This window comes from Crocuta crocuta, unplaced genomic scaffold, assembly GCF_008692635.1.
Source record: "Crocuta crocuta isolate KB4526 unplaced genomic scaffold, BGI_CrCroc_1.0 scaffold145, whole genome shotgun sequence".
NCBI lineage: Eukaryota > Metazoa > Chordata > Mammalia > Carnivora > Hyaenidae > Crocuta > Crocuta crocuta.
The window spans coordinates 5,347,622-5,358,796 of NW_027530857.1; the positions used below are offsets into that span (position 1 = coordinate 5,347,622).

Sequence of the window (11,175 nt, forward strand, 5' to 3'; positions counted from 1 at the left end):
AGTTAACTCTTCCTAACCAAACATACTCATTAAAGAGGCTCCCTAACTGAAGGTAAATTCTCTCGCTAACAGAAGTTCTATCTTTACCTTAGCCCAAAGAGCTTTTTGGGTATTAGGTTGCTTTTCCATTACACTATGTAAGATGGTAGAGAATGCTGCAAAAAGTACAGTCCCTGAGAGGAGGCAGACTTTTGGGGCCAAGTGCAGATTACATACATTTAGCTGTGTGACATTGGATAAGTAGACTAATCTCTGAGCCACAATTCCATTATCACAAAAGTGGGGTATTTGGGGAGAAGTAAACATGATAATAGGTGTTCAATATTATATCACAGGTTTCCTGAATATATCTGGCACATGGTGTACAGTCAATAAATATTAGTAATAGTTATTATTGCTCATGGAGTGCTTGTTTTAAGCTTTCCCATGGCTAAAAAAATATATATGGTGGATAGGGTGCCTGGGTGGCTCAATTGGTTAAGCCTCTGACTTTAGCTCAGGTCATGATCTCACAGTTTGTGGGTTCAAGCCCCATGTTGGGTTCTGTGCTGACAGCTTAGAGCCTGGAGCCTGCTTTGGATTTTGTGTCTCCCTCTCTTTTTGCCCCTCCCCTGCTCGTGCACTCTCTCTCTCAAAAATAAATAAATGTTAAAAATTATATATATATAATGTTCCAAGAGGAACAGACATCTGCTCCTCAGAGATCTCAGCCCAAGCAGGAGAAACGTGGACATTTAACTGACCCTGCTTGTTTTCTCCCAGATTATGGTCTCTCTGTTTTTACCAGCCCGGGCTCCTTTCTAGTTTGTTTTTGCACAATGGTATATCCAGTCCTTTACTATTCCAGTAAAGTTCATTTCCAGCTCTGATACCTTGTCCATGATAAGCATTCACAGGTTTTCATTCATCTTACATCTGGTACACCTTTGTGGTAACCGATAGCTCCTCTGGCTTATGAGAGCCTTCTTCTTCCAGCCTCCAAACACCTAGATAACACTTTGAGTGGGGAGGGAAATAATTCGTTAAAAGATGGCACAAATTTAAAAGTTAATACATGAACCCAATAAGGCCATAATTCAATTCCCTAAAAGCTTATTTTCCTTAAAACATGTTTAAAATACATATTCCTTATTTTATAGTAATTACATAGTTTTCTTAAAAATATTGCTATTAAACTATAACCATGGTTCACCTCACCACTCATTGTTAATATTTTGATCTAATTACTTCTATTCTCTTTTCAAACATATGCATGCTCGAACGTGTGCAAATGTAGACCCTTGTTTGGTTTGTTTGTTTGTTTGTTTTTTGTCTTTGCTTCTGTTATTTTCCAAATTTGAGCTCATACTATTCAGTTTCATATTTTTCTTTTTTGGTTGAACATCTCATAGAGTGAACATTTTTGTACCCAAGAGTCATTTATCGGGCCAATTTACATTTCTACTGTGATGGTGCAGTAGTCATTTAGTTTGGGGCTTAGAGTCAAGAGAAAATTTTGAGTTCTTAAGCTTTCTTTTGTGGCAACTCTTCAGCAGCTGTTGTGAGAATTACTGTTTGGGTCCAGATTCTCTCGGTTCTTATCACCTGGCCTTCACTTATTTTATGGTTAGCAGAGCTGTTAGCGGGTGGGCAATCCATGCCATTCCCTGGCACTTACCTTCATGAGTATTTACTGGAGTGGACATGGGAAGTGCTGTAGTTCATTATCAGTAGGAGACTGATCTTTAATTTTACCTCCAATGCTCACGCAGAACACAAACAACCCTTATATCCACACTTGGAATTACCTTGTACTTTTCTCTCTGATGTCATGATTAAGACGTATGTCTTAATACCAACAATACTAACATATACAGAAGTTAACATTATTGAGAAAGGAAACTGGTGATGACTTCTCATAATCTGGTGGTTTAGGTATTCTCTGGAGAGATGGAGCACAGACCAGACCCTGGAAATTTCCATAGACTGGAAGTCATGAAACATTGAAGATTTTAGGCTGACTGTAAACATACATTATCTTATGGAAGATGAGATGGTAAACTATTGCACTGTACCTAACAGATGCAGGCAAGGGTAGGAAAGCAAGGGTTTTTATGGTTTTAACCTAGGGTTTTACCTTTTCTGTCAGCCTCCATCAAACCTGCCAAGCACACTTAGTAGATTCATAGTGCTGAATTGGCAAGCAAGTTTGAAGGCGGGGGTGGAGAAGGCCGAGATTAAAACCAAGGGATTCCATTAGAAATTGCCTCTGCTCCCTCATTAATCTTTTACGGCAAATAATACATGCAGAACTCAGGCTACTGAGGTCTCCAAAGAATATCATTTTTTGTGAGCTTATAACAAATTAAAGAAATAAATTAAGTCACTAGCCCAGCAGGGAAGTGCTTGAAATCCTGGGCTCTGTCGTCTTTACTGCCGTCCTGAAATTAAAGTAACAAAGAGGGTTTTTCTTGAAATACGTATATTTCAAATATATACTATATATATTATATATAGGTAAATTGCTAATGTAGTTTCCACTTTGTTTTGTTATTAGCCTTAGCATATTCCAAAAGTCCCTCTGTGTGCTAGTCTCAAAACTTGTACCTGCTACTCATTAATTCTAAATAGAAGTGTAGAATGGACTAGGACCAGAAACATGGTATTCTTTTATAGAGAAGTAGAGGAGTGGACATTGTCTCTTTGGCTTTGTGGATTTACACGCATAAGATATGTACTTGTTCATACAAAGACTGTCTGGTTTCCAACATGAGAGAGATGGGCATAACAGAGTTGAGTTGGGGGCACTGAGTGCAGGAAGGTGAGCTGTTCCAATGGAGAGGATGCTGTGACTGTTGGCGTGCATGCCGCAACATGGCACCACATTTGACCTGCTGTGTGGTTCACTTAGCTCCCTTGCGGTGCCCCGTGAGGTGCCCCTTTCTTACTGATGAAGATCGAGGGCATATCGACACCACTCTCTTCAAATAAGAAGAAATAAAGAATGCTATAGACTGTATCATCTTTCTTCTACTTAATCATTATTAACCACATGATCATCTAAGCCTTTATAATCCCTGTTACTGATCTATTTCAACTGGAACAAATAATAGTGTAGTGGAAGTATCAAATGTAAAAAACACTAGTCTTCTGATCCTGCTCTGGAGAGAAAGAAAATGGGCACTGACAACTGGCCATATATCAAACTGCACGCATTTTTATAATGTTATAGGATGTTGGAGTCAGGAATAGAGATCAAGTCCAGCTCTTGTTCTCATAAAAGGAGGAAGGAGCAGACCCATGTATGTACAGGGACTAAACTTCGCTTTCTGATTTGCAGTTCAGTCAAGTGACCTTTCCTCTACAGCAGGTGGCTTTCCTCTGGTATACACACACACACACACACACACACACACACACGCATGCATGCATGGCACACACTTGTGCATATACAAATCTCAGCCTCTCCCTCATTATGTCCTCAAACACTGTTTCTAAAATCTCCACCTGCTGTCTAATTTCAGAGAATATAGCATGGAAGACATGAGTACATTGTGGTAAGAAGCTTCTTAGTTAGTCGTAAGAGAAAAGTTTTAGGCAGCAAAAGCCAGAAAACATAGCAAAGATTTATGAAGGGAAAGCACGTGCTCTCCTTCCTACGTGTGCCGATGTTGGTATGCTGGTCTGCGCAATTTTCAGCTGTGGACAAAGATTAACCCATGGGATGTCTTTGAATTTCAAATGCTTCCACATTCAGAAATGCTCCCGTGTACCCTTAAGTCATCATAATCTAAAATACAGTATGTGGCACAAGTTTCAAATCAAGCACTCTTCGCTTCACAGAACAGATGTAGTCTCTGAGCCTTATTACCTAAAGTGCCTGAGTGCATCATTTTCTTCTGAAATTAACACAGGCAACTGTCGCAGATTGGATAGCAGTTGGAGAGGCACTGGAGAAAGAGACTGGAGGAGAGGAGATACCGTTATTCTCTGAACTTGGCTTTTACAAAATGTTCCTTGTCAACTAACCTCATTTTTCTTCTGTAAAATGAAAGGGCTGGAGTCCATGAAATATAACATTAAAAGTATATATGATGTGGACATCATCGATGTACATCTAATTCATCTAATTGTGATATAAGACACCTGATGACACTTGCCCATTCCTTCATGCTACATCTTTTTTTTTTAATTTTTTAATGTTTTATTTATTTCTGAGAGAGAGGGAGACACAGTGTGAGCAGGGGAGGGTCAGAGAGAGAGGGAGACACAGAATCTGAAGCAGGCTCCAGACTCTGAGCTGTCAGCACAGAGCCCGACACGGGGCTCTAACCCATGAACCGTGAGATCATGACCTGAGCCAAAGTCAGATGCTTAACCGACTGAGCCACCCAGGAGCCCCTCCCTCATGCTGTATCTTAACCATATATAGGGACACTCTAAAGGCTCTACTGACCAGCTCTCCTGCAATTACAGTCCAGAAAATGAAAGTGGTGAGTAGATTCACCATGTACCATAAAGCAAATAAAGACAATATGATGTCTTTAGAGTGTAAGTTTCAGAATCAGGGGGGAAGAAAACCCTAGGTTTGAATCTACTCTGTTCCTTATTAATTATTGATACTTAGTCAAATCACTTCATCATCTGCCCCAGTTGACTCAGCCGTAAAATGGGGATAATGATAAATGTAAGGATTAAATCAGATAACGCATGGTAGGTGCCAAACATAAAGTAGCTGTTAGTAAACGTTCAGAGGCTAACCAAGGATGCTCAGCACTAGAATCATCTGAATGCCAGGACTATTCAGCTTGGAGAAGTGGTGGAGGCAGAATTGCTCCCAGTGGTTTTAGTCTCTTTAACATTTAAGAGGAAAGACCAGTTGCTTGGCCTGCAATAATCTTCATTTCAGCAACTTTCATCCTGAATAATATTTTCTTAGCCAGACAACAGTAAACACCTACAAGCCCATGTTGTCAGGGGCAGAGCCCCAAATGGGTACTTGGGGTCATACAAATCAGGTTAGGTAGCGCTAGTTATTATGAAGTACTTCCCTGTGTTGAACAAAATATTTATCTCCATATAAATGTTATCCATCTACTTAGCGTCTCTCTGAAAAAACTCGCTCAACAACAGAGGCCAAGATCAATAGAAATGCTTAACACAGGTGAGTAATCCTATCTGCAACACTGGTCAGGTTAGCCTTGGTCAGTGGTAGCAAATTCAGGGAAACACAATTCTTATACCATATTTGTCTCCCTCATCTTTAAGTTCAGTTTGCTTCAGGTGTGGCCAGTGCCATCAGTATTTTCCTGTGAGCCAGTGCTCAATTGCAGAAATCATCCACTTCTCATGCCTTACCTAGTATCCCTAAAAGTTGCCCACAACAAATGAAATCCAACTAGAAGTGGCTCAATACAGACATTAATTTTCACACAGAATAAGCAGTCTGGAGGTAGGCACTCCACTATACCATGTTCAGTGTGCTGGATCTTCATGACGTCTTCATGTGATGGACACGTATCCAGGAAGCAGTGCCTATCTGTTGTCATATCTGTACTCTTATTAAGTCAGCAAATTGTTCCCAGGAGTCCCTAGAGATAGTCTCATACAGCTGATGGACTGAGAAATGTATTGCCTGCCATATTTCAGGCAAAGAGGCATGATGAATTTATACTTAAAATCTTCAACATCAATAAGAGAGGTTAAGAATGCATTTGGACTGAGTGTTGAGTCAGTGAGTGAGCACCATCTGCCACTCATCTCGAAGAGTTTCTCTGATCCCACAGTTGTTTAAGTACACTGTCCTTCATCGGAACTCACATACTGCTTACGGTCCGTATGGATAAGGTCTCGGTTTGTTGGCTGTATTTGTATATGGTTCTCTTGTGATTATATATCTGGGACATCTCTTCAGGAGCAGGCAATAGGTTTTCAAATATCTTAACATTGCATAAAATCGCAAAATTTCCCAAGAGCTTCTAGCCACAAGCCATTATTTGGTCTTCTGCAGGGCACAGATTTTTAGTTCTATTTTATGGAGAATTTGAGATTCAAAGAGATTATGTGATTTACCGAGTTGAGCATGATTTATTCAAGACTAGAACTCACGCATTTTGATTGTTAAACCAGTGCTTCCTCAACAATTCTATGTTACAAATGATATATATTTATATAGATATGTATGTATGTATTCACACAGACCTAGTAAAGCTAAATACACTTACAATGCTGTTGCATAAAATTAGAAATCAAATAGTAGTAGTCTTATCTAAAAAGTTCCTGTAATCTGTGGATAATGTGTATCATAACTGTGTAAGTTATTATCCAAACTTTGTCACTTTTAAGAATGAGTTAATAATTTCTGAAGAATAATAGAGTGAACTGGAACTTTCTTTGACAAAAAAATAACTTCTTTCTCTTTTTTTGAGATAATCTTATTTTTTATCTTTATTTGCTTATTTATTTATTTGTAAGTAAGCTCCATGCCCAGTGCCAAGCCCAATGTGAGGCTTGATTTTCCAACCCTGAGATCAAGACCTGAGCTGAGATCAAGAGTCAGATGTGTAACCAACTGAGCCACCCAGGCGCCTTGGGAAAAAGTAACTTCTAGTCACCCGGGTAATGGGTGATTGGGGTGTGATAGAGCTTGGAATTTATTAGGAAAGAAGACACTGGAGTGAAAATGTACTGCGTATACTCAGAGTCATCAGATTAATTTTTTTCTGAGCACAAAGAGAGGCTTAAATAAAAGGGTAAGAATTAAGAATATTAAAACACAGTATTGACATTAAATACTTCATAGCCAAACAAGAAAATATTAATATTCCTATGAAATGCCTCTCTGACAGCAAAGAACATATGAGCTTCACTTTTACTAAACTACTACTTTTCTATTTTCTTTGCAATAAGAAATTAAAGCATCCAAGATGGCGCAAAATGTAGGGCTTTGAGGGAATGGTGAGGAGAGCACCCTTTGAAGGGGAAGGTTTTCCTTACAAGCCTGATCTTTCTCTTCGCTACTTTATTCACTCCATGCTGTCTGTCACCTATTTTCAATAAAAAACGGTGGTGTGTACCATGTTCCAAATATTATGAAAGTATTGGGGCTTTAAAGGTCACTCAGGCCGCTCACCATCTAAGTGAAGGGGACAATAAATGGACAATAAGGACTGACAAGTGCTATAGGTAGAGTTCACCGTGATATGCTCAGGGAGTATAGAAGATGACTTGAAGAACTGGTACGGAATTGCTAGGGGAAAATAATAATTTTTAACAGCCCTAATAAAGAGTCTGAGTCCATGTTTTTGATGTGTGACTTCTGACAGCCTTTAAGCCAAACCTCTCTTTCATCCCCTTCTGCCTCACATCTGGGAAAGCTGATAAGAAATCCCAGATGCTCCCTTCTTTGGTACCTGTGGGAGTTTCAAACCATGCAAAGCCTTACCCATGAAAGAGTTCCTTCACCCCAGTCCCTCCACCTAACTACAATAAAAACCCCAACCTCCTTTCTGTGTTCTCCAAGCACTTTCAGACCAACTTGGGAAGGCTGCCTACTATCTCCAGAAAACCACGCCGCATGAATAACAAACCTTTCCATACTTTCTGGGTACGTGTGGCATCATTAGTCTTGACATCTGACCTAGATTTTGGAAGGGGGTTCATTTCTGTCTTCACAGTGGCCACAACAGCAGCTTTACTGAGGCATAATTCACATACTCTGAAATTCTCGTTAAGGGTATAATTCATGATTTTTAGTAAATTGACAGAGTTACACAATAATCACCAAAATAAATTTTAGAATGCTTTCATTGCCCAAAATGATTTTCGTACTAGTTTGCCACCAGTCCCTTCTCCCATTTCAGCCCCAGGCAATCACTAATCTGCTGTCTTTATAGACTTGCTTTTTCTGGACATTCCATAAGAATGATTCCACATAAATGTACTATCTACATAGATACAGATAGATATAATTCCTTTTTATTTAAAAGATTTAAAATCAATTGTTCTAAAGCAACAGTGCCAGAGAGCTGGCCTAAAAATAGTTTTCATGTGTTTGAGGTATTCCAGTGTATCTCAGTGGAAGAAAAAAATCATTTTTCACCTTTTCCAAAGACAGCGGAAAAATTAGAAAGAGCTACAGCAGTAGTGTATATATTGAATTTAAGACAAGGTCTCCTGACCCTTCTCAAATAATAAATCCAAATATCTAGGTGAATCTCCTTCCCTAAAGATCCTTAAGAATAACGCAGATAGCTGGCTCGCTGTTTTAAGTAAATGGCTGGAGCAGTATTGCTTCTAAGTCACTATGTTCCCTTATATCTTATTTTATTACACACAATATAATATAATATTATATCTATCTATTTGGGGAAAGGGGTGAATACAGCGTCCAATCGTTTTTCTTTCTGATTACGCTTTTTTCCCATATAATGAGCAAAGATTATCAGACTATATATCATATACTTCAACTGGCTTTGACTAACCAGTGGTCTTATCTTGTTCACCTGTAAGAGTTAAATAATGGTTTCTAAATTTCTTTGTAGCTGCAAATGTGAAGCCTTCTATACCACAGACACACGATTGTATTGGGTTGTTTTTGTCTTAAAATGATGCAAAGTTCTTCCAGTAATGCTGGGTTAGGAAATTTTGACCAACTTTTCTGCTAAGACCAATTTAAAAACCTGGACAAAGTAAAAATTACATCTTACTGATGCATGAGAAAGCAAACAAGAAAGTGAGGAATTACAGAGCCAAAATTAAAGAGAATGAATGCCAAGGAAGAAAGCCTTGTCTTCAGAGATCCTTTTCCCCTAAAGTCATCTACCTATTTCAAAATTAGTGGCAGATAGTCTAAGAAGCTTAACTACATTTTTGACAGACTTACAAGTCTGGAAAAACAAAAACAAAGTCACAAGCCTGTTAAGAAATGAGGCTCGACCCAAAAATCAAAGGTACAGACCGGGAAGGCTTTATGGCATCTATAGCTCGAGCTCATCAGGGAAACACTACTAACAGAGACGAATTAAGCTGCCTCCCCCAAACGTTCGGGAGGTCCTACTTACATAGAGAAAGTGTCATCATCCTGATTGGTTGGAAGGGCCTCGTCCTGATTGGTGGATATTGGCAGGCCACTCAGGCAGCCCATTGGTGCTTTTTGGAGCCAGAGTCCTCTGGTTTAAGTTCAGCTCCTACGTGGGGCCAGTTCTGGCCGCATCCTGGTTCTGCTCTGTAGGAAGAGAGGTTTAACAGTAGCAGTCAAGAGAAGGCACCAAAAGTGCACAGTGCCTTCCACCTGGGGCTAGACCCATGGTCCCCAACTGCCTGGGTCCCTCCAAGGAAAGCAGATCGTTGAAAACAAATATTCCTGACTGCCTGACAAAAAGCAAATGTAAATTCCTTGTAAAAGAAGATGTAATTCTAGGTTACAAATTACCTGCATATTGTATAAAAATACAGTGCGCTGCGTTCTACTTAAAGCAACCAGGGATGCAAAAGGATGCCAGAAAACTTGATTGAAGGCTGAATATCAAGAGAAACAACAGAAAATAGAAAAAGTCCTAGAGGGCATCCAGATAATGGAGTGTTTAGACAAGGATTTTAAGATATCTACACTTCACGTATTCTAGGTTCAGATTGAGGCTTTAAGCACAACACTGGAAAATATTTGAAAAAACTAAAGAATTGAATGAAAATTCAATTTTAAAAACAATAATATATTTTCTGTAGATAGATTGAAGGAAGAAAAAAGAGACAAAAATGGAAAATATGACCAAAAATAGACAAATTGAAGTGAGAAAGGAATGTAGTTGGGGTGTAAGACAAAGGGGAAACAGGAAAAGGGCTTATATACACAGAATTGCAGCACTAGGGGAGAAGAGGGGGTGGTAGATGCAATATTACAAGGGACAATCGCTGAGAATTTTCCAAAGCCAGTAAAAATATCAAGCCCAATATTTTCAAAGATGTATAAACTTCAGTAATATAAAGGAAACCACACCTAGGGCATCATGACAAAAATGACAGAAACCAAATCATAGAGGAAGATTTAAGTGCAGACAGAGGAGAAAAATGTGTCTTCACCAAAGCAGGAATTATGCTGCCAGTTGTCTTCTCTAAATAATTCACAGAAGCTGGAATACAATGGAATTAGAGCATTAAACTAACAAGGGGGAGGATAAAAACTTTCAACCTAAAATTCCATAATCAGTGAAAATATCTTTCAGGACTCGAAGTAGTAATGAAGACACTGGCTTCATTAAGTCTTCTTAAAATGGTAAGAACTTTTCACTCAGAGATGTAAATTAGTGGAAATGATAAAGAACACTTTTTAGGAAGAAAGAAAATGATCTTAGAAAAAGCTCAGGGCTGTGGAAAGGAATGGGCTCACCATGGAAAGCAGTATAGAGGTTCCTTAAAAAATAAAAAAAGAGAACTACCATATCTCCTACATATATCCACATCTGGGTACATATCCTATGTGCCCTGCAGTGTTATTCATACCAACCAAGGTGTGGAAACAACTTCATTGACCATTGGCAGAAGGATGCGTACAGAAAATATGAGTTAAACATTCAGTGGAATGCCATTCAGCCTAAAGAGGAAAAGAAAGAAAGAAGTTCAGCAACATGGATGGACCTTGAGGTGATTATGTTAAGTGGAATAATCCAGACACAGAAAGATAAATACTTCATGACTCTACTTACGTGAGCTAGCTAAAATAGTCAATTCATAAAACCAAAGACTGCAGTAGTGGTTACTGGGGTCCCAGCAGGGAAGGGGGAGAGGGAAATGAGGAGTGATTCGTTGATAGACAACATTTCAGTTAAGTAAGATAAATAAGCTCTAGAGGCTGTTGTACAACATGGTATCTATAGTGAAGATAATGTATTTATTGTACACTTAAAATTTGTTTAGAGGATGGCCTTGCGGTAAGCATCTTATCACAATAAAATTTTTAAAAAATTAAGGACATAAAATACATGCCCGTAAGTATAAATAAACAAACAGTAGACAAATCATAAGAAATAAATAAATAAGGAATGAAGGCAACAGAAAGAATAAATATGCACATAATTCTAGATTAATATTGACTATATAAGACCCTAAAGTAATGTCTTACGGGATTTTTAAAAATATATAAAATTAAAATACATAATAACAATATTATACAAGAATGGAGGTGGGGTAAACGGAATT

At 38.6% G+C, this 11,175-nt stretch overlaps 1 long non-coding RNA gene across 1 annotated transcript; it reads right to left on the minus strand.

Annotated features, from left to right (window-relative positions):
* Positions 1–881: 881 nt before the first annotated feature.
* On the minus strand, positions 882–10,564 carry LOC144235975 (uncharacterized). The gene is made up of 3 exons (XR_013336381.1): positions 10,480–10,564; positions 9,042–9,205; positions 882–996 (listed from the first exon to the last, which is right to left on the minus strand). It is a non-coding gene; the product is annotated as an uncharacterized LOC144235975 (long non-coding RNA).
* Between the last annotated feature and the right edge of the window lie 611 nt (positions 10,565–11,175).